The sequence below is a fragment of the Neoarius graeffei genome, chromosome 6 (genome assembly GCF_027579695.1).
Source record: "Neoarius graeffei isolate fNeoGra1 chromosome 6, fNeoGra1.pri, whole genome shotgun sequence".
NCBI classification, from domain to species: domain Eukaryota; kingdom Metazoa; phylum Chordata; class Actinopteri; order Siluriformes; family Ariidae; genus Neoarius; species Neoarius graeffei.
Window position 1 is genome coordinate 67,870,131 of NC_083574.1, and position 21,038 is coordinate 67,891,168.

At 42.0% G+C, this 21,038-nt stretch overlaps 1 protein-coding gene and 1 long non-coding RNA gene across 2 annotated transcripts in view; one reads left to right on the forward strand and one right to left on the reverse strand.

Moving 5' to 3' along the window:
- LOC132888311 (reelin-like) overlaps nucleotides 1-21,038 on the forward strand; it is a 1,389,809-nt gene that overhangs the window by 302,975 nt on the left and 1,065,796 nt on the right.
- Nucleotides 18,258-20,707, reverse strand: LOC132888069 (uncharacterized). Its single transcript, XR_009654898.1, has 3 exons — nucleotides 20,617-20,707; nucleotides 19,876-20,057; nucleotides 18,258-18,318 (listed from the first exon to the last, which is right to left on the reverse strand). It is a non-coding gene; the product is annotated as an uncharacterized LOC132888069 (long non-coding RNA).

The window sequence follows — 21,038 nt, forward strand, 5'->3', positions numbered from 1 at the left end:
TCTTTCATTTGACAGTTGCTATTTTGTATCTAAACGTGCATTTGAAGTGGTGTTTACATTAGACCTTATCCGTCTCGTTTTCGTTGTGGATGCACTGTCCGTGCACATTAAAACGCCGGGAAACCACTCCACAGGCGGAACAACTTGAATCCGCCAGGGCCCACGTATTCAACCCAGTTCGTATCTGATCCGGTGCTGTGTAAACATTGAGGAATGAGGATACGCAGTGCTGAGCTCTAGCTGACGTCGTCATTGGACAACGTCACTGTGACATCCACCTTCCTGATTCGCTGGCGTTGGGATCACACACACAGCGGCTCAGTCCCGAATCACTGCTCATGCGCTTCACTCTCGTGCTCTGTGAGCTGTGCAGGGCCGGAGTGCGCACTCTCCAGAGGGCACTCGCTGTTCAGGGCGGAGTGATTTGGAGCACAGGAGGAAGCGCTGAGCCGCACTGAGGTTTATTTACACATTTCAACTTATTTACCTCCTTCAGGCGCTTAAACTCAGTGAGAACATGAACATCACAGCCAGGTGTGTTTATCTGCTGGAGAAGGTGTTCGCTTGCCATCCTTCCACTTGCAAGTGGTGAGTGACTTGCGCATGCCCGAGATGCACTGGGATCATGTGACGTGCCGTCTAATTAGTCATGTGATTAGCGTATCCGTGTATTGGCGTTGCTGTGTGCACGCGAATCGTTTTAAAAACATTAATCTGATGATCCGCTGATACGGTCTAATGTAAACACCACCTGAGAAGTCAAGTGATGTTTTGATAATAGTGGTCACTTTCACCGGTTTCCACCATTATCGACACCCTGTGAAATTAAGTGACATTTACAACTGTTATGCATCAATCTTTGTGTAACATTATTGACGTAGATGAAGTACTTTAAAAAAAAAATTGCTGTGATTTATATATATATTTTTTTCTGATTCATAACAGAATTAAATGCTTATTGAGTATTTGGAATCCTATTGCAACAATAAATAGAATGAGACCAGAATTAAATTCCTAGCATATAAAAAAATTACATGCTTGAAATATTCATAGTTTTCTATTCCATTTAGATTTTTTTTTTTGCAGTTTGTTGTAAATAGCTACAACATATTGCAATATCAGTAGACATTTTATATTTTTAGATGTAAATTTGAAATCTCAATTAAAAAAAAAAAAAAAATCAACCTTTGACCTGAACTTTCATGTGGATTGTAATGTCAATTGGCTGACATTTATTGGTAAACTAGAAAATAATACAAACAACAACGAATGCTAAGCAAAATGTGATCAACAAAAATACTTAGTGGGTAGAAAGTAGAACAAAAAGATTTTCTGATACATGTTAAACATTATCAATTCATTTGTTTACAAACATTAGAATTACTTCATTTATGTAAGCACTGGCATTGATATATTTATACAAGATATGTTGTACCAAATATCTCTATGTAAAACAAATTTTAAATAAAAACTGTTTTGTTAACTTAATACCATATACCTGTCAGTAAACCTGCTGATATTGTCCAAACTACAAACATGGACTCCTTGAACTACACTTGCCAGAACTCACAGCGCCCTCTGTCTCCTGACTATTAACCACAGCTGTCACTCATCACTCTAATTAATCCCTTTGCCTATTTAAACCTCACTCTCACACCACTTTATTGCGAAGTATTGTTCTGCTATCCTCAGTTCATACCAAGCCTTGTTTCTTCTTACTGGTTCTCGGTTTTCTGACCTTTGCTTCACTCTTTCACATTTAGTCTATTGTCTTCTCTCGTTTGCCAGACCATCGCTCATCCCTCGATTCTGATGCTCGTCTCACGTTTTGGCTGGTTCACTGCTTGCTCCTCTTCTGTGCATACGTCCGTAAGTGCCTGCACTGTGACAGGATTCCTCGCCAACATGGATGTAGCAGAAGAGGCGAAGCAGACAGCTCTCCATGCGCAAGGACGCTTACTAGGAGAACATCAGCAGATGCTAGCTGACCTCAACACAAGGATGTCTCAACTAGCAACTGTGATGTCGCAGGCCCTCCTACCGCTCTCCGAGCCCAGTGCTACAACTTCCTGCTCCGGAAAACTTCACTGGCAATCCACTTGCATGTAAGAGCTTCCTCCTCCAATGCTCCATGTACTTCGCTACCATGCTGAATATGTCTGATGAGCATAAGATTGCTAAATTCCTCTCCTTTCTCATGGGTAAAGCCATTCAATGGGCCAGTGCCATCTGGAACAATGGCAGCAGACCCATGAAGTCTGATGAGCAGTTTCTCACTCAATTCAAAAGGGTTTTCAACCACAAACCCGAAGGCATCGAAGTAGGTGAAAGTTTACTCACCATGTCACAAGATTCCAGAAGCGTAGCAAAGTATGCTCTGGAATTCAGAACACTAGCAATTGCTAGTGGATGGAATGATCCTGCTCTGAAGGCTGTCTTTTGCAATGGGCTGTGCCCTGAGACGCTGAGTGAGCTCACCTGCTGAGATGAACAGTTGACACTGGATTCTCTCATTGACCTCACAATTCATCTAGGCAATCTCCTAACTCATTGACCCTCCCTGCAGGAGGCGGTAAAACTGGTTCGGATCCCGGAGGACAGTTCCGCCATGGAAGTCTCACGTCTCCAGATAACTTGCTCCGAACACACTAGTCTGAAAAGGGAGTGACTCTACTTTTACTGCAGAAGCTCTGAACATCAGCTCAGCTGCTGTCCCATTCATCCTCCTCATCCATCTTCTGCAGTGTCCTCCACACCATGCAAGTCCCAGCATGTTATCTTGACTTCAAGGAGGCTTTTAGTAAGGGTAAGGCATGCGGGTTACCACCTCACAAGCCGTACAACTGCGCTATCGACCGGGCACATCACCACCAAGAGGGCGCATCTACCCTCTCTCTCTCTCTCTCTCTCTCTCTCTCTCAGAAGGAGCAAGCTGCTGTGGAGGAATACATCCAGGAAGCCCTCAAACAGGGCTATATCCATCCTTCAAAGTCTCCAGCCTCAGTGAGCGGCTTCTTTGTAGAGAAATATGGTGGTGGTCTTCGCCCATGTATCAACTACACAGGCTTGAACTAAGTGTCAGTCAAGTACCCATATCCACTCCCTCTTGTCCCAGCAGCCTTGGAACAACTCAGATCGGCCAATATCTTTTCTAAGCTTGATTTACGCAGTGTGTACAATCTCTTCAGAATCAAAAGGGGTGACGAGTGGAAAACAGTGTTCAACACTACCGTTGACCATTTTGAGTACCGGGTAATGCTGTATAGCCTTTCTTTGGTGCCTAGCGTGTTCCAGTGTCTTATCAATTACATGTTACGGGACATGCTAGGCAGATACGCCATCACCTATAATCAATGACATCTTAATATATTCTCCTGATGAAGAAAGTCACATTAAACATGTTAGGACGGTCCTCAAATGCCTGCTCAAGAATCTGTGGGTGGTAAGAGAGAGCAACTGGACTTGCTTGAAAATTCTTGAAGATGTTTTGCCTCTCATCTGACAGGCTTCTTCAGTTCTGTCTGACTAATAGGGAGTATCAGGTATTTATCCTCTCATGGATGAATAGCAATCCTAAGGTGTCGTTGAGTCATCCTATTGGTGTGGGTCACTGAGGGCTGGGTGTGAACGGCCTAGAGAGTCATTGGGGTGATCAATGGGTTGTTGGTTCTCTCTGTCCTCCTGTGAGTTACTGAAAACAGCTTGGTTTTGGTGTGCATTCAGTTGTCTTGGAAGTGTGCCAAGGACTGCATTGTAGGTGGCTGATAAATGGTGTCTTAGATCACCACCTCTGTTCAGTGATGGCCATTCCAGGTTGACAAAAATGGCTTCTTTAACTCCTCGCTCATACCAACGATCCTCTATGGCTAAAATTCGTACATTGAAATCCTGAAATGAAGTCCAGTTACTTTCTTTTACCACCCACAGTTTACTATGGCCTGGATGACTGAAAATCTTCACAGACCTGCTCAAGAATCACCTCTACATCAGAGAAATGTGAATTCCATCAGCATCGCACCTCTTTCCTGGGCTACATCATTAATCGCTGAAGGTTTCAGTATGGACCCATCTAAGGTCTCTGCAGTAACGTCTTGGCCCACACCCACATCAGTTAAGGAGCTTCAACATTTCTTAGGTTTTGCCAACTTCGATCACTGTCTTATTCGGAGTTTCAGCTCCATCGCCATCCCAGTGTCCGAAATAGTGAGAAATATGAGGTTGTCCAACGGCAAGTAAATTAAAGTAAATTAATTAAATATTACACAATAAATCATAAAATGTATTCCATTTTGTAATATACACAAAAAAAAAAAAAAACCTTGGTCTGGGATTCCTCTCTCACAAAATTGGCGCCATTCACACAGTCTTGTCGGAAATCACCGGGAATTACCGAAAATCACGCCATCTCGCGGGAGAGAAAATAAAAACAGACGACAGTTGACGGAAATCACCGAAAATCACGTCATCTCGCGGTACGTGTAGAAACAACAAAAATGGTGCTGCTCACACTAGTAGGTGATTTTAGGGTGATTTGGGGTCATTTTCACTGGTTGTCTGGCAGGACACACTACAGATGATTTCTTGTTGTCCAGAGGTGTTTATGGCTGTGTCCGGGACAACCAGAAACGCCTTATTTCGGACGCTGCGTCCCACTAACTTCACTACTCAAGAAGGGGCCCAAGCGCCTTCAATGGAACCCCATGTCAGAAGCAGCTTTTGGTCGTCTTAAGCAAGCCTTCACCTCAGCTCTCATCTTGCAGCATCCAGATCTGTCCAAACCTTTCACTCTGGAAGTCGATGCATCTGACACGGGAGTAGGGGCTGTGCTATCACAATGTTTTGGGGGAAAAACAGAAACTCCATCCAGTAGCATTCTTTTCTAAGAAACTCTCTTCCGCTGAAAGAAATTATGATGTGGGAAACCAGGAACTGCTCGCCATAAAATTGGCTCTCAAAGAATGGTGAAACTGGCTTGAGGGAATCGCTCACTTGTTTGTTATTCTCACTGACCACAAGAACCTCAAATATCTCAGGAAAACCAAGTGGCTAAATCCTCGCCAAGCCAGGTGGGCTCTTTTCTTCACAAGATTTAATTTCACCATCTTGTTTCGTCCTGGCTCCAAGAATACCACGGCCGACGCCCTATCATGAATCTTTGCACCCACTCACCAAGATCCCATTACTCATCCCATACTTCCGTCTCGGTGCTTTCTTCAGTCCATTACTTGGGATTTAGATAAAGAAATCAGAGACTCTCAACTCCAAAACACTTCCCGACGATCTTCCGCCTGGTCTACTATATGTATCCAAGCATCTTGGAGGCAAACTAATTATGTGGGCCCATGCTTCACCAGCCACTGGACACCCTGGCAGCCAACACACCCATCAGATGATCAAGAATAAGTACTGATAGGAGAACATGCTCACAGAAATTAACCAGTTCATCACCTCATGCTCCGTCTGCATCCAAGCTAAGGTTCCCAGAACACCTCCCACTGGCAAACTTTGTCCCCTCCCTGTTCCTCAGAGACCCTGGTCCCACATAGCCATCGATTTCATCACCGACCTCCCCCCTAACTAGGCAACACCACCATCATGGTAACGATCGACCGTTTCTCCAAAGCCCTCAAAGTCATTCCATTACCTGGCATTCCCACAGCATCTGAAATGGCAGAACTGTTATTCTAGCAGGTATCCTGTTGCTATGGTCTCCCTGAGGACATTGTCAGTGACCGGGGAACACAGTTCTGGAAGAACTTCATGGAGAGATTAGGAGTTTCTGTGAGTCTCACATCCGGATACCACCCTCAGTCCAACGGCCAAGTCGAAAGAGCAAATCAAGAAATTGGCTACTTCTTGAGAATCTGCTGTATGTGCAACCAGGGGAACTGGGCACACTTCCTTCCATGGGCCAAGTATGCACAGAATTCCCTTAAGCACTCTGCAACCCAACTAACACTGTTTCAGTGCATACTTGGCTACCAACCACCCCTGTTCCCTTGGGATGACTTGCCCACCCGAGTTCAAGCCATTGAAGATTGGTGTACCTCCTCCCAAACTGTCTGGCTGCGTGAGAACCAATGTATTGAAACAGTCAATGGCAAGTACAAAGAGTACGCAGACAAACAGAGCAGATACACCTACAGTGCCTTGCAAAAGTATTCATACCCCTTGAACTTTCACATTTTTCCACCTTACAACCATGAACTTTATTTTTTTTTATTGGAGATTTTATGTGATAGACCAACACAGAGTAGCACATAATTGTGAAGTGAAATGAAAATGATAAATGGTCTTAAATTTTAAACAAATAAAAATCTGAAAAATGTGATGTGCATTAGTATTCAGCCTCCCTGCGTCAATACTTTGTAGAGCCACCTTTTGCTGCAATTACAGCTGCAAGTCTTTTGTGGTATGTCTCTACCAGCTTTGCACATCTAGACACTGAAATTTTTGCCCATTCTTCTTTGCAAAATAGCTCAAGCTCAGCCAGATTGGATGGAGAGTGTCTGTGAACAGCAATTTTCAAGTCTTGCCACAGATGCTCAATGGGATTTAGGTCTGGACTTTGACTGGGCCATTCTAACACATGAATATTCTTTGATCTAAACCAGGGGTGTCAAACCTGATCCATAAAGGGCCGTGTGGCTGCAGGTTTTCATTCCAGCCATGCAGCAGCACCCTGATTTGGCTTATTCAATCAACTGACACACCCACCCTTTAATCAAGGGTGGGTGTGGCTGCAAGTATTTGACTGTGTGAAGACAGTTCAGTTGATTGAATGAGCCAAGTCAGGTGTGCTGCTGCATGGCTGGAATGAAAACCTGCAGCCACAAGGCCCTTTATGGATCAGGTTTGACACCCCTGATCTAAACCATTCCATTGTAGCTCTGGCTGTATGTTTAGGGTCATTGTCTTGCTGGAAGGTGAATCTCCTTCCCAGTCTCAAGTCTTTTGCAGCCTCCAACAGGTTTTCTTCCAAGATTGCCCTGTATTTAGCTCCATCTATCTTCCCATCAACTCTGACCAGCTTCCCTGTCCCTGCTGAAGAAAAGCATCCCCATAGCATGATGCTGCCACCACCATGTTTCACAGTGGGGATGGTGTGTGCAGAGTGATGAGCAGTGTTAGTTTTCCGTCACACATAGCGCTTTGCATTTAGGCCAAAAAGTTCAACTTTGGTCTCATCTAACCAAAGCACCTTCTTCCACATGTTTACTGTGTCCCCTACATGGCTTCTTATGCCTGTCTTTCAACAATGGCTTTCTTCTTGCCACTCTTCCAAAAAGGCCAGATTTGTGGAGTGTACAACTTATACAGTAGTTGTCCTGTGCACAGATTCTCCCACCTGAGCTGTGGATTTCTGGCAGTTTAGGTGGACGGCCATGTCTTGGTAGGTTTGCAGTTGTGCCATACTTTTTCCATTTTTGAATGATGGATTGAACAGTGCTCCTTGAGATGTTCAGAGCTTGGGATATTTTTTTATAACCTAACCCTGCTTTAAACTTCTCCAGAACTTTATCCCCAACCTGTCTGGTGAGTTCTTTGGTCTTCATGATGCTGTTTGTTCTTCAGTGTTCTCTAACAAACCACTGAGGCCTTCACAGAACAAGTGTATTTATGCTGAGAATAAATTACACACAGTAGGACTCTATTAACTAATTAGATGGGTTCTGAAGGCAATTGATTGCACTGGATTGTATTTAGAGGTATCAGAGTACAGGGGGCTGAATATTAATGCACACCACATTTTTCAGATTTATATTTGTTTAAAAGTTTAGAGACCATTTATCATTTTTGTTTCACTTCACAATTATGCACTACTTTGTGTTGGTCTAGCACATAAAATCTCAATAAAAAACTTAAGTTTGCAGTTGTAAGGTGGAAAAATGTGAAAAAGTTCAAGGGGTATGAATACTTTTGCAAGGCACTGTACATACAACCCAGGGGACAGAGTATGGATAGCAACAAAGAACCTCTGCATTTAACCCATCTGAAGCAGTGAACACACACATGCGCACGCACACGTGAGCAATGAGCATACACATACCCACAGCAGTGAGCAGCCATGCTAGCAGCACCTGGGGAGCAGGTGGGAGTTAGGTGCCTCACTCAAGGGCACCTCAGCCCAAGGCTGTCCCATATTAACCTAACCTGCAAGTCTTTGGATTGTGGGGGAAACCGGAGCACCCGGAGGAAACCCACGCAGACACGGGGAGAACATGCAAACTCCATACAGAAAGGCCCTTGCCGGCCACTGGGTTCAAACCCAGAACCTTCTTGCTGTGAGGCGACCGTGCTAACCACTACACCACCGTGCCGCCCCCTCTGAGAACCCAATTCATGCAGGAAGCTACAACCATGATATATCGGGCCATTTAAAGTCACCGACCGCATCAATGAAGTTTTGTACTGGCTAGAACTCCCCCCTCACAGCAGACTATCACCCACATTTCATGTATCCTATCTGAAACCTGCTGTCCAAGGCTGTCTCGCTAAAAACGCACCAAGCCAGGAACACCCAGCTCTCGACTTAGAAGGCAAACCCATCTATCAGGTTAACAAGATCATCAACTCTGGACAAAGAAGAGGGCAGATCGAGTACTTGGTAGATTGGGAAGGTTACAGACCCAAGGAACAGAACTGGGTTCCCGCCAAAGACATCCTAGATCCACCACTCAAGCAAGAATTCCATGCCACACATTCAGACAAACCTGTACCCAGAGGTAGGGGGCACCCTAGAAAATCTTTAGCTCCTGGTGGGAGCTCCTCAGGGGGGGCTCTGTCAGTAAACCTGCTGATATCGTCCAAACTACAAACATGGACTTCTTGAACTCACAGTGCCCTCTGTCTCCTGACTGTTAACCACAGCTGTCACTCATCACTCTAATTAGTCCCTCTGCCTATTTAAACCTTACTCTCACACTACTTCATGGCGAAGTATCATTTTGCTATACTCAGTTCATACCAAGCCTTGTTTCTTCTGACTGATTCTCATTTTTCTGACCTTTACTTCACTCTTCCAAGTTTACTCTATTGCCTTCTCTCGTTTGTTCTGTTCGACGTTCACCTGACCATCACTAGTCCCTTGACTCTGATAATTGTCTCACATTTTGGTTTGTTCACTGTTTTGCTCTACGCTCCTCTTCTGCGCATACGTCCGTAAGTGCCTGCACCATGACAATACCAATTATTATTTTTTAAATAAATATTCATCTGGGTGTCTAATTGTAGAATGGTGTCAATCAACATACACTGCTCAGTGTATGTTATGTGACTGTCTGTACATTTTATATCTTTCCTGTTTTGTAAATTTTGTCCATATCTTGTAAATTTGTAAAACCTTATCTGTACATCTTGTTTGTAAATCTTGCATCTTTGATGTAAATCTCCTTTAAATGTATGTATTGAGTTCTGATTCGTAAGGCAGTACACTGAATTTTGTTGTGTATCTTACACAATGACAAGTAATCTTGAATAACTATGGACAAAGGTGTCGATACTTGTGGAATGGTGTCATGCGATCTGATATGCTAAGTAATTGGGAATCAACTTTTTTTTCCCCCAGTGGAAGTTTGAGTAACTATTCATGCACAATTTACATATTGAAAGTCGTCTACTTTTGCAATGGCCAAACGATCGTGAAGGTGTCTAATTGTAGCTGCTCTATATTGTTTTGTTCACACTGAATTGTGCTAAACCGTCAAAATTATAAAAGGTATCACTGCTTTACATTTTAAATGCAGTGTGAGAATAAAATACCCACAAAAATATTTGTTGCTGTGTCCAGTTCAGAGTGGTGCTTGAAAGTTTGTGAACCCTTTAGAATTTATATTTCTGCATAAATGACACCTAAAACATCAAATTTTCACACAAGTCCTAAAAGTAGATAAAGAACCCAGTTAAACAAATGAGACAAAATTATTATACTTGGTCATTTATTTATTGTGGAAAATGATCCAATATTACATATCTGTGAGTGGCAAAAGTATGTGGACCTTTGCTTTCAGTATCTGGTGTGACCCCCTTGTGCAGCAATAACTGCAACTAAACGTTTCCTGTAATTGTTGATCAGTCCTGCACACCGGCTTGGAGGAATTTTAGCCCATTCCTCCATACAGAACAGCTTCAACTCTGGGATGTTGGTGGGTTTCCTCACATGAACTGCTCGCTTCAGGTCCTTCCACAACATTTCGATTGGATTAAGGTCAGGATGTTGCCTTGGCCATTCCAAAACATTAACTTTATTCTTCATTAACCATTCTTTGGTAGAATGACTTGTGTGCTTAGGGTTGTTGTCTTGCTGCATGACCCACTTTCTCTTGAGATTCAGTTCATGGACAGATGTCCTGACATTTTCCTTTAGAATTCACTGGTATAATTCAGAATTCATTGTTCCATCAATGATGGCAAGCCGTCCTGGCCCAGATGCAGCAAAACAGGCCCAAACCATGATACTACCACCACCATGTTTCACAGATGGGATAAGATTCTTATGCTGGAATGCAGTGTTTTCCTTTCTCCAAACATAACGCTTCTCATTTAAACCAAAAAGCTCTATTTTGGTCTCATCTGTCCACAAAACATTTTTTTCCAATAGCCTTCTGGCTTGTCCACATGATCTTTTAGCAAACTGCAGATGGGCAGCAATGTTCTTTTTGGAGAACAGTGGCTTTCTCCTTGCAATCCTGCCATGCACACCATTGTTGAGTGTTCTCCTGATGGTGGACTCATGAACATGAGCATTAGTCAATGTGAGAGAGGCTTTCAGGTGCTTAAAAGTTGCCCTGTGGTCCTTTGTGACCTCGCCAACTATTGCACACCTTGCTCTTGGAGTGATTTGTTGGTCGACCAATCCTGGGGAGGGTAACAATGGTCTTGAATTTCCTCCATTTGGACACAATCTGTCTGACTGTGGGTTGGTGGAGTCCAAGCTCTTTAGAGATGGTTTTGTAACCTTTTCCAGCCTGATGAGCATCACCAATGCCTTTTGTGAGGTCCTCAGAAATCTCCGTTGTTCGTGCCATGATACACTTCCACAAACATGATATATGCCTTCATCAGTCTGAGGTTACTAAGAGGATCTTTGTAGAGGTTTTTACATTAGCGAAGGCGATGTCCGATGCTGTAGTATGCTCTGGCCCCATCTCAATGCGGTGTGGCGATATAGCTTACAGCAGGTTACGGTTGCTGAACTGCTGGTTGTCCAGGTAGTGCTCTGAAAACAATGTGAGCTTTATAGATAAATTGGGCTAATTTTGAGGGCACTGCTGGCCTGTTAGGGCGGGACAGTATCCATCCCACTCGGGAAGGTGCTGCTCTCATTTCCTGCAGCATTGGTCATAGTCTCAGAACAGGCCTAGTTAATTTCTGACAATCCAGAGCCAAAGCCAGGGAGCAGACAAACAGGCTAAACTGACTGTCTGCTAGCTGCACAGAGTCGTCACTCAGGGTCCACTACATCGAGACTGTGTCTGTTCCCCGAGCTAAACAAAAAGGTAGAAATATTCAGAGAGTTTGTTCCAGTAACCTAATCAATATAAAATTAGATCATACTGACTGTACAGCTGCTGCCAGCACCTTTGATCTAAAGGTGGGGCTATTAAATATTAGATCTCTTAAATCTAAAGCGCTAATGGTTAATGAACTCACTACTGATCAGGAGTTTAATGTACTTTGTTTAACTGAAACATGGATTAAGCCAAATGAATATATAGCTTTAAATGAAGTGAGTCCTCCTGGATACAGTTAGATACACCAGCCTCATCTAACTGGCAGAGGAGGAGGCCTTGCGGTTATTTATAATGATTATCTAGGTGTAACACAAAAACCTGGTTATAAATTTAATACATTTGAAGTTCTTCATACTCAATGTATGTAGCCTCAAAAAATAAGTCTACCCAGTTAATTCTGTTACTTATTATTTACAGGCCCCCGGGGCCATATTCTGAGTTTCTTTCTGAATTTGCAGATTTTCTCTCAGATCTGGTTATTTCCTTAGACAAAGCTTTAGTTGTCGGAGATTTTAATATTCACTTCGATAACCCAGAAGACCCTTTGAAAACAGCGTTTGTCCATTTTAGGTCCAGTAGGGATTAATCAGAATGTCATAGGACTGACCCATAATGGTGGTCACACCCTCGATCCAATACTAACATTCGGGTTAAACGTAGAAAATATAGTCATACTTCCACAGTCTGAAGTTCTCAGATCATTATCTCATCTCATTCAAACTATGTCTGAGTAATAATATATGCACCTCACCATGCTACTGTATTAAACGTAAATTCACGTCAACTACTGCACAGAGCTTTATACTGTAAATGATCTCCCAGAGTTATCAACTTTGATTGCGTCACTATCAGCCCCTGCAGAACTTGATCAGGCAACTGAATGCTTTGAGTCAACGTTCAGCCATACCTTAGATTATGTAGCTCCTCTTAAAAGGAAAATAGTCAGAGACAAAAAATGAGCACCCTGGTATAATGAGGACACTCGCACATTAAAACAAACCACTCGAAAATTGGAATGTAAATGGCATCAAACAAAGTTGGTAGTGTTCAAATTAGCGTGAAAGGAGAGCTTCCTGAAGTATAGAAAAGCTCTTAGTGCTGCGAGATCAACACATCTCTCCTCCCTAATAGAAGATAACAAAATTAATCCTAGATTCCTATTTAATACTGTAGCAAAATTAACCAGGAATAAGTCCACTATAGAGATCTTGCAGTCACGTGACCGGAAAGTACACAACCGCCATCGTGTCAGTCAAAAACACCGCTGAATACTGCTGCACTCATGTACAGAATGGATCAATTTCAACCGACGGACTACACGGCTCATTTTTCTAATGAACAGATAACTAGATACATGTCTAAAATAAACGATCTACAGATTTGTGACCCTTATGGCTTTCCGGACGGAGTTTTCACGACCGGATTTTGAACTGCCAGCGGAATACCCGGACGTGTATGATTACCTCATCAACTTTCCCTCGCTGTTCAGTGGTGAAGCACTGCGTGCTTATAAATCTCTGGACAGTTATCTTTACAGAAATTCAGGATTTGTCAGCGACTCAGATGTGGCATCTTGTAAGCAAGAAAATGATCCTCACTGGATGGGTAAGTCACTTAAGTATTGAGTATAGCACTGACCAGCCGATTATAGAATAAGGTAATTCCAAATCGTCCGTGTTGTTTACATGGATCTGGCGTTGGAGAGGTAGAGGCTTGGCAGTGGAGGTTTGAGTAGCTGTTTTCTGAGCTTAGTCAACAGGCCGGCTCTGCCTGTAGCCTCGCTTTTGCTTCGGCTCCCGGCGCTGCCTCCTTCGCTTTGCTTCCGATAACAATCTACGGAGACCCCGCTGGTCTTGCAATCTCGTCTCGTCCGGAATGTTTTTTTTTTTTCTCGTCCGGAATGTTGTGCATGTGATGGAAATCGCTACAAACGGTCATTTTCTGCTGGAAACCAATGTCCAGTAAGTCCATACGGTTGTAGTGGATATTGAAGTCCGGTACAGACGAACAACACGCAAAAATACACACAAAAAACATAAAAACCGTGCACAGGTAGGGAGAGCTTGTAGCCGCAGCCATTGTAGTAGAATTGTATATAGTAGGGTTTTCCAGAAGAAAAGTTAGAAGTAAAAGCAGAAGTAGAACCAGAAGTAGAAGGCGGAATATGGCGTTTGACCGACACGATGGCGTCTGTCACAATCTGGATCGGCTGTGACGTCACATGCAAGATCTCTATAGACACATGCATACCTGTAGTATGTAGTAGCAACGATTTCATGATTTTTTTTTTTAATGACAAAATTGTGAATATGCGACAAAAAAATTCAAACTACTAATTTAAGGTCAGACAATGTAAGTGACCCTGTAGTAAACAATATAACTATCAGATCAATTAGAATGTTTTACTCCCCTAAAAGAAACTGAATTACTTTCATTAATCTTGGCATCAAAAGCCTCAACTTGTGTACTAGATCCCTTACCTACACATCTATTCAAACAGATAATACCTGAAGTAATTGAACTGCTTCTAAAAATAATAAATTCTTCTCTTACGATTGGCTATGTACCCAAATCCTTTAAACTAGCAGTTATCAAACACCTGATTAAAAAACCTGACCTTGATCCGTCAGCTGTCCAATTATCGGCCAATATCAAACCTCCCCTTTATCTCCAAGATCCTTGAAAAAGCTGTGGCACAGCAGTTATGCTCATATTTACATTGGAATAACATCCATGAAATGCATCAGTCAGGATTTAGACCTAATCTCAGCACAGAGACAGCTTTGGTTAAAGTAGTAAACGACCTACTGTTGGCGTCTGATCAGGGCTGTGTCTCGCTGCTTGTGTTGCTTGACCTTAGTGCAGCATTTCATACCATTGATCATTCCATTCTTCTGGATAGACTAGAAAACACTGTGGGAGTTAAGGGAACGGCCCTCTCCTGGCTCAGCTCTTATTTAACTGATCATTATCAGTATGTTGATATATGATAAATGGTGATCTTTCTAGACATACTGAGGTAAAGTTTGGTGTTCCACAAGGTTCTGTCTTGGGTCCACTGCTTTTTTCTTATATATATATATATATATATATATATATATATATATATATATATAATGTTACCTCTGGGTGATATTATTCGTAAACATTTTATTAGTTTCCACTGTTATGCTGATGACACACAGTTGTATGTTTCTGCAAAACCTGATGAGAGACACCAGCTTAATAGAATTGAGGAATGTGTAAAGGACATTAGACACTGGATGCTTATTAACTTACTTCTGCTTAACTCTGACAAGACTGAAGTACTTGTATTAGGACCACATGCAGCTAGAAGTAAGTTTTCTGATTACATAGTAACTCTGGATGGCCTTTCTGTTTCTTCACATGCAGCAGTAAAAGACCTCGGAGTGATTATTGACCCCAGTCTTTCATTCGAAACTCACATTGATAACGTTACCTGGATAGCTTTCTTTCATCTCAGAAATATTGCAAAGATAAGAAATTTAATGTCACTACATGACGCGGAAAAACTAGTTCATGCTTTCGTTACTTCCAGGTTGGATTATTGTAATACCTTACTGTCTAGATGTTCCAATAAGTGCATAAATAAGCTCCAGTTAGTTCAAAATGCAGCAGCAAGAGTCCTTACTAGAACTAGAAAATATGACCACATCACCCCTGTCTTATCCACACTGCATTGGCTCCCAATCAAATTTCGTATTGATTATAAAATACTACTATTGACCTTTTAAAGCACTGAATGGTCTCATGCCACAGTACCTGAGTGAACTTCTGGTCATCTATGACCCGCCATGCCTACTTAGATCAAAAGGTGCAGGCTAGCTGCTGGTACCGCGTATCATGAAGGCTACATCAGGGGGCAGAGCCTTTTCTTACAAAGCCCCACAGTTATGGAACAGCCTTCCAAGTAATGTTCGGGAATCAGACACAGTCTCAGTGTTTAAGTCTAGGCTGAAAACATATCTGTTTAGTCAAGCCTTTTGTTAATGGTGTTTATGAGGTAAAGGTGTAGATCTGGAGGGTCCTCAGACATAGTGTGTTTTGGTAAACTGGGATGTATGGATGCTGTCAGTCCCCACTCGCTTGCTCACTCGAGTTTGTTGACGGTGTAGTGGCTGGCTGCTTAATGTCCCGGGGCTCCCTCATGCCTGTGTTACCTTCTGGCTCTCCCCTTTTAGGCTACATCCACACGACAACGGCAATGACATGTTATTTAAAAACATATCGCGTCCAAATGGGCAATGATCAGTAAAATATCAGGTCCATATGGCAACGCAACGCTTGCTGAAAACGATGCAATACACATGCCACACCTCTAGGGGCACTGTAAGACGGTCCCTTCGGAGACACCAGAACAATAGAAGTAGTAAGGACGCATGCGCATAAACTATTATGCGCGAGACTTCATATTAGCCACAAAGTCAGGAAAATCTGTTCGTAAAATTACATTATAATGACCAAATACAATGAAAAGTATTTTTCCAGTCTCACCTGTGAAAGGTAATCCCATGTGATCTCGTTTGGACGGCAAACCTGTTGGTACAGTTAAACGCAGCTAATCTTTATTCTCCGCTTTGACCTATCCAATATGGCGCCGAGGATGACGTATGATTCTACGCGGAAGGCGGCGTCTTTAATGGTCCGGAATAAATTGAATGCTACACGTTGATGGATTAATTTGCTCTTCTACGCCCTTTTTGAGGAATGTATTGTAGGACTAAAACCAACATCTGAAGAGGTGAGATTGCTCCTTTTTTCCCTATTTTTGCTGGCGGGATTGACTCTGCCCTAAGGGCAGAGTCTCTCTCTCTCTCTCTCTCTCTCTCTCACTTTGCACCATTACACAATAAATATTCACAGTGAAAATATTTTGTAAGCGCGTTTCATGAACCAAGTTATAGGATTTGTTGACAACTTGCATCGAGTTCGTTACACTTCTACCCGGCGTGAAGCACTCACAGTCATGTGGTTGTGACGTCATCGTAAATAAATCCGTTCTACTCATCCAGACAACTTCACAACGGCAACATTGCCAGATCTTTCCACTCTGGAACCCGTTCTCAAAAAGATTGCGTTTTGGGCACCCAAAACGCCGGTGCCGTGTGGACGCCAGGCCTAAACGATAAGCAATTGTATCGGAGTCACCTGAATCCGTTGCCGTGTGGACAGGGCCTTAGTTATGCTGTCATAGTTAGTTGCCGGAGTCCCTGCTTGTACTCAGTGCAAAATGTATACTGTTCCTACTTATTCAGGTGACATTGGGCATACCGAACAACCTGTGTTTTCTCTCTCTCCCCCCCCAAAATCTGTCCCTCTGAGTTACATGTTGGTCCTGGGATCAAGATGCTGCCCTCTTCTGCTCCTCAGACCTGCCTGGTCCATCCTGGTGCCCTGTGTCTGGTTGAAGTCCCATCACATTGATCCTGTGGAGGGCGGCTCCATATGGACAGTTGGGGGTTGCGCCTGGAGGACGCTCTGGACTCTTGCAGTGGTGTTTTTGTGGCTGGGGACTGCAGTTGACTTGCTGACTTTGGGACTGCGGTTGTCGTGAACGGTTTTGCACTCGGGTTTCCGTTGGTGGGGGGTTTAATCGCATCAATGAAGCGGACTTTGTTAGGACTGTTAATGTTACAGTCATGTTGTCTGTTGTTGCCCGGATGGGGATGGGTTCCCTTTTGAGTCTGGTTCCATTCAAGGTCTCTTCCTTGTGTTGTCTGAGGGAGTTTTTCCTTGCCACCGTCGCCACAGGCGTGCTCGTTGGGGATAGATTGGGGATAAATTAGCTCATATTTTAAGTCGTTCAAATTCTGTAAAGCTGCTTTGCGACAATGTTTATTGTTAAAAGCACTATACAAATAAACTTGACTTGTGAAGATCAGACTTTGATAGATCCCTGTTCTTTAAATAAAGCAGGGTGCCCACTCGCAACTGATTGTCATCCCATGGATTGAAAACACCTGACTCTAATTTCACATTCGAATTAATTGCTAATCCTAGAGGTTCACATACTTTTTCCACTCACAGATAAGTAATATTGGATCATTTTTCTCAATAAATAAATGACCAAGGATAATATTTTTGTCTCATTTGTTTAACTGGGTTCTCTTTATCTACTTTTAGGACTTGTGTGAAAATCTGATGTTTTAGGTCATATTTATGCAGAAATATAGAAAATTCTAAAGGGTTCACAAACTTTGAAGCACCGATATATCCTTTCTGACCTGGCTACATATATTTGCATAAAGCAAGCATATTTGTCCATTCCCACTCCCCAAAAAATTGAAAAGTATCCCTTTAAGGTACATTTAGAGTAGATTTTTTTTTTTTTAAATGTGCGATTAATTTGTGATTAATCATGAGTTAACTATGGACAATAATGTGATTTAATCGTGATTGTGTGTGTGTAATATGATAAAAAAAGACCATGATTTAAGAAATAAATTAACCAAGTTGAAACTAAAGAATGAGTATGTAAGAAGTTGTACAGGGGAATAATTGGGATGCATGTAATAATTATATCATAAATACAAATATGGCATAGGATAATGGATTATGAATATGATAAATTGATAAACATGAAGCCAACAAGCAACCAAAAGTGATGAGATGAATGGTGAGGTTAAATTAATGCTACACTCATGTAGATAAATAAATAAATTTGAGGTTTACAAATCATAATAATGATCTGTGTGACTGTGATTTGATAATGTGGTTTGGATTACCTAAACTCTGGTTGTTTGAAGACAGTTAAAAATGCAGGTCTCCATTATAGCAGTGCCAACTGCAAAACAAAAGAAGAATGATCAGCATGGCAATTTGAACTATCATGGAAAACCATGGTCCACCCCAAGATGACAGACATGAATTCAAAGTCCAGTCACCTTCCTTCAGGGACTGCACCCGTTTGTGAATGTCTGTAACTAAACAGGAAATGTTTGCTGAGGTGTCTAGAATGAATGTGCCACATTCCTTGCCAATAACTTCACAAGTACCCCCATTTCTGCTAATAAAATCTCTAGTGCCATTCAATTTTGGAGAGTCATTTTATGGACTGTTCCCAATTCTGAAGATATTTGAGTGAGGGCCTTGGCTATGTCATACCAATGCATTCCATAGGATGTACAATGACTAATTTCATCAAAGGCTACATGTACACCATACTGTGGAAGTAAGGCTGCAAAAAAAGCACTGGGTTGAACTGGCTGTGACTTCAGCATTACCTGGGATAATATCTGGGGTCGAGGGTGTGTATTAAAGCTGGCATCGTATCACCATAATAACATGATCATGTCCAATTAGTGGGTAGCACATGATAACCATGTTTACTACAAACAGAGCACCATGACATACTGGTTGGTCTTGTCCCCACACAACGGCAGCTTTAAGCGTGGTAAATGTAAAGATGTCTGTGCGTCTCTCTTCAAGAATTTTAACAAGTTCAATGCCATTACTCAAATAATAAGAACAATAACTGTGACCCATCTGTGGGCCATTCCCTGTATTTTGAAAACAAAGCAGCCCTTTGGGCACATAGGAGAGTAGAATGGGTTCTCTATCAGCTGTTTAATGGTTTGACAGAAAATGAAATTGGGTTGAAATTATGGACATGTTGTTCTCTATAGGATCATTACATGCTCTCTTAAAGAGAAAGGGACAACTATTTGGGGGTAAATCTCAGCATTTCTAGGCAGAAGGCCACAGATCCTGCATTGATCCTTGTTCAAAGCTTGTGTAAAGCCATGTGCAGCTCTCAGAAAGATATTGTCTACAGCCAATTCAGAGAGTAGCTTTGGTTAGAACACATGCAGAATAGAATAATTTTGAGCATCATTATTATGTGACCAACTGAATGTATTCTTTACCTTACTGTTACTGATTCTTCCAAAACATTCACTACTCTCAGCAATGTTGGTATGCTCCGTCTCTCGAATCTGTTCAAACTCAAAAAGCTCACAGTTAACTATGAACTAGAGAATAAAACTCAAACCAGAAACAGCAATTATAATGTTATATATTAATTACATGATGATTCAAATAATTTCTATAACTCCTTGGATTGAGTTCTGTAACTAATTGGATAATGTGATTGATTAAATGTAGATTAAATGTTGATTAAATGTTATGTGTAAGTGAATTATTAAAAGCTATTTAAGATCTTGAATCTTGTTTTTTCTGGTTTGTTTATGACATTATACCATGAAGAACAAGCATGCATAGGCCAAATGGGGAGAGGTTACGAGCACTTCACCCAATGACTTGTCTTGTTACTACTCTGTCATCTTCTGGATCATCCACCAGCCCCACACGTATAGTGTGAATCCACCGTGGGTTTCCTTACACTTTCATTGCTGCTTCAATGACAAGGATAATGTGATGGGGTCCTTCAAACTTTGGCTCTTGTGGTGTTTAAGTGCTGTGGTTTGGAGATCAGAACCCACTGTCCTGGTACTCGGCTGTCTACATCAGGTCCAGGCAAGGTCCAAGCATCCATCACTTACTTTCTTGCTGTCTGAATCGAGTCTGTAATTTGGGAACAGTACTTTACCAACACATCAGTAGTTAAATGGACATCAGCAGTTTGTAAATTGTTCCAGGTAAAGACATGGGTCGGCGTGTAATGATTTCATAGGTACTAAACCCAGTGGCTTCATTTGGGTGACTCTTATTATGCCGCCCTCGTTATATATTCAGAATACAACTCGGCAGTAAGATAAACACCTTCCGTTCATCAAAACCCTGGAGACGATGATAAGTTTGTCCACGGGTTTATTGACTAAAAATGGGTGAAACTGAGAACAGACAAAAAAGGAAACATGCTTACATATGAACTGCCTATTTATTACTTATTTATTGATTAAATCTATCAACAAAGTAACCTGTTGTGTTTAAATGTGTTCTCACACATACTATTTACTGTCTTATGAACATAGCATAAACTGTAAATGAATCTGCGAATTAGTTAAGTAGCCATTTTACGTACAAAACATTCACAGAAATAATATCCTCAAATTCACAAACAACTCTGAAAACAACAAATAATGCACTATAATTAAACGAAGGGACATATAAGATAACATACCGACAATGCTTCATAAGGCATGCGATGTAAGCAGATATCTTTAGATAGAAACAGGCAGCCGGACTAGCTGTTTTACTGTCATGTGCCTCCACTTCCTGATTAACTTGTGACAACTCACAACATCCTGTGACCCACTTCCTGTCTCTCTTAAAGGGCCATTGCTCACAAATAAAACAATGAATTAAACACACAAAACCATACTAACTAAAAATACAATAACAGAACACATACTGCATAGCAACATCAGGAGTGCTTCTGGACATGACAGCCTGTCTTGATGCATTTTGGAGAGTCTTTCATAGTTTGATTCATTCTCTCTACAATTTCTGATGATTGAGGATGATGTGGGCAGTGGAGCTTCCATTCCACGTCTCGTATCCAACACACTTCTTCACAGACCTCGTCTGTGAAGTGGGTTCCTT